This window comes from Echinops telfairi, unplaced genomic scaffold (assembly GCF_000313985.2).
Source record: "Echinops telfairi isolate 266 unplaced genomic scaffold, ASM31398v2 ScPeMD7_7424;HRSCAF=8462, whole genome shotgun sequence".
NCBI lineage: Eukaryota > Metazoa > Chordata > Mammalia > Afrosoricida > Tenrecidae > Echinops > Echinops telfairi.
Genome location: NW_022111324.1, coordinates 8,980,992 through 8,984,722, shown reverse-complemented (window position 1 = coordinate 8,984,722; position 3,731 = coordinate 8,980,992).

The window sequence follows — 3,731 nt, the reverse complement described above, 5'->3', positions numbered from 1 at the left end:
TACCATTCTTAAGGCTATTTAACTTGCTGTTAGGTGCTATTGGGTTGGTTCTGACCCAGAGTGACCCAAGTACAACAGAATGTAATGTTTCCCAGTCTTGTGCCATCCTCACAATTGTTACGTTTGAGGCCATTGTTACAGCCACTGTGTTAATCCATTTCATTGAGGGTCTGCCTCTTTCACTGACCCTCTACTTTACCAAGAATGATGTCCTTTTCCCGAGACTGATCCCTTCTGATAACACCCAGGTACATGAGATGAAGTCTCCCCATACTAATTTCTATGCACCATTTTGGCTGTACTTCTTCCAAGACATGATGGTCCGTTGAACATTGTTTGACTTGTGTGACAGCTCTTGAGGTCATTTGGAACCTTTGCTTCTCCATTAATCAATTCCCAAGGGAGAGGCAAAAGTGTTTTGTTATGTATAAGCCCACAGCTGTGAGCCCAGAAACTAGCGTTTTCCACAGAACAGATGCCAAGGTCATTTGGCCCTTCAGTCAAAGACCACCAGAGACATACTGGTGGTTGAACAAGTTGGGCTTATTGTTCTTTGCATTGAGGCATTGGGGAGAACCATGGGGGTCTCAGTGTGAGGGTGATCACTCACTGCTTGGAGACAATATCCACCATACAGGACAGAGTAGAACTGCTTCTTTAGGTTTCTGAGGCTGCAAATCTTTATAAGAACAGACAGCTTAATTTTCCTTCTGCACAGTGATTGGTGCTTCTGAACTTAGAGTTAGCAATCCACCTCCTCATCCCTTCCAAGGCTCCTTCAAGAGGGTGGCAGAAAGGAAATTATAAAGAATTTGATGATGTGTTAGGTGATTTGGGGTGGTGGTTAGGGAAACTGGATTTTGCTCTGGACCTGCTCAGAAAACTGGGTAATTTGGTGATTGGTAGCCTATCTACAGAAAGAGAAGAATAGAGCAAAGTCAAAGTTGTAATTTTGTAAAGAAGTAACAATTACTTATATTGTTAGGGTAGGGGGATGCTTAGTCATTTTTTTGTAGTTTGTATAATATTGATGCTTTTGTTGTGCAGATACGGTCCTGGAGTAGTCATGTTTTTTCTTGGTAAATCATGGTGTAACAATGCCATGGGGTGGGGGACCGGGAAGGTGGAGAATGCCATAGGGGTCACATCTGGCCTTCTTTGATTTCATAAGGGGGAAAAAATTAAATTGCAAATCAACCAAACACCAGTTCCTATAAGATGGAGGCCAGTCTGGCCTCTATCCTACAACATTCTTTACCAATTCTGACACCAACCAGCCCTCTCATTGCACTCTCTACTTCTCTACTGGGCTCCGGAATTCAATACAATGACCATAAAGAACTCACAGACAATACTCACGATTATGTAGTTTATTAAGGAAGTTAACAGGCTACAATTCAGGGTGAGAAATGTTCAACATACAGTTCTTTCGTCTGGAGCACCTCTTCTCAGCCATGACTGCAGGAGCGACTCTCTCTAGTGCCTAGTCTCTGCCCTGCTTTGGCAAGTCTACAAAGCTTTTATCAATTCCAACAAACGCTCAAAGGTCATGCCACTCTACGACAGCCTGAAGGCACTCAGCTCTAGCTCTGTGGGTCATCAAATATAAATCCTCCAATTAAGTGCTTGGAGGTACTCCACTCTGCAATTGAGTTTTCTGTCTACAGGCACTCAGCTTTCTCAATCTGTGGGCCAGGCAGCCTACTACTCTATTTTGTGTTCTGGATCTTAATTATGCTGGTGCTGCTCCTGTCACTCCTCCAGTGTTCCTGGATTAAGGAGGTTCAGTATGCAGGAATCTCCGTGTTCAAATGCCTCACACTGCTTTGGTTGTTCTTTCTTGTTGGTAGTAAGATTTCCTCCTTCCTGCTTCTGACACGGCTTGCTTTATATACAGAGAGAAAGCAGGATCGACCCATCCCAGTGTTAGAGTTCTAAAAACTTATCATCACAATGAACCCTGTTAGCAATAGTTTACAATGTAAACATAAAATTCTACCAGCACCTCCAGCATCTTCTCTTACCCAGATCCACCATGAAAACAGAAATCAACTTAATCTGCATGGCCCCTGCCAGTCCTTTGGTGGGAGCAGCAAAATTGTGGCTAGAAGAGTAATATCAAGTAGATTGCTGCACCATGAGTGGTCACAGAGTGGCCAAGTCTGATGTTATCTTATGTGAAATTGTTTTCGTTCAATAGATGAACACCAAGGGCTAGCCATAAGGGTTGGCTGATGACAGCTGCAACTTCTAGGGGGTAGCACCACCCCGGCATCTGCATGTCAGGGGCTACTTCCTTTTCCTCAGGATTCATGACTGATAATAAAGAAATTCTGTAAAATAGATGCATTTCCAGGTTGAGAATAATCATGCAAACCCAAAACAACTCTGCAAACTGTTGCTTGCTAACACATCCCTAAGACTGTGTATTAACATTAGGAGTCACTACACCATCCTTATGCATAAAGGTCAGAGTAGAAGTGTCCCCAGGGATTCTTTGTGGGAGCATTTCTCTGGTAGGTTCTACATGCTCATATTTTGGTTAATGCTAAATGCTTAAACATTGCTCCACCAGGAACTCCTCAAAACCGACTGAGGGTATATAAGGACAATAACATCCCTCCCTCAAATCCTTATGTCCAAGAGTTGCCTGGGATATGTAGCTTTAAAAAGGACATTGGAAGTTAAAGAAGATTCACAGATTCATATGCACATGGTTGGTGGCAGATCAATATAATAACATAGTGTGGGACTCTTGAAGAGGGATTAAGGCCATGGTTGGGACACGTGCATTCTATAAAACAGAGGCATTTACAGTTTTAATCCTGAGGCTTTCCGGAGGCAATAAGGGCCTAGTGTTTGGCCTTTTGACCCCCCAGTAAGGCACTCTCCATCAAGGATAGACTCCCACTGCTGTGGATTCAGTGCCAACTCATAGCTAGTCCCTGTGGGTTTCTGAGACTAAAACTGTTTACGGGAATATAAAGCCCACCCTTTCTCCCTTAGAGCTGCTGGTGGTTTTGAACAGCCAACCATGTGGATTTCAGCCCAACATGTAAGCCCTAAGCTCATGGGTACATCCAGGTAAATCCCTGAGTGAGATTACCTCACCCTGAGCTGGTCAATGGGGTGGAAATAATCGACTTCTCAATGCACTCTATCTGAGTGCAAGACTATTATTCATATCTCTGCTCTATGGTCAGAGGAAATTGAACAGAGTCCTAATCCATGTGGGGATTTTGCAAATTGGGTTTGGGCTACCAACTTCATCCATAGCGTCCTATAAACCAGGGGCTCAGAATTTAAGCTCTAATACAATCCCCTCCTCTGAAGAAGTTTAGTATTAACAATCCTTGAATCACACAATCCTTGAATCATTCATCCTTGAATCTTCCAAAATGACAGCTGACACCTCAAGTTTATACTCATTTAGGGAAAAGGTATTGACCGAGAAGTCCATGAGGAGGGTGTGAGGTTGTTGGTGGGTAATTTATGAACTTTTAAACCTATAAACAGTGGCCACAGTGACCACCTTGATTGGGTGACTGGTTTCCTAACTGGCAGCAAACAAACAGAACCACATTATAATGAGGCAAAACATAAAAGAAACCATTTATCACAAGTGTCATTGACAGACACAGTAAGGTAATTGAAGCACATGAAATAACAGAAATTCCAATTTATTTTAGATGATATATTTTAAGGGCAGAATGGTCCTTAAAAGATGCCTT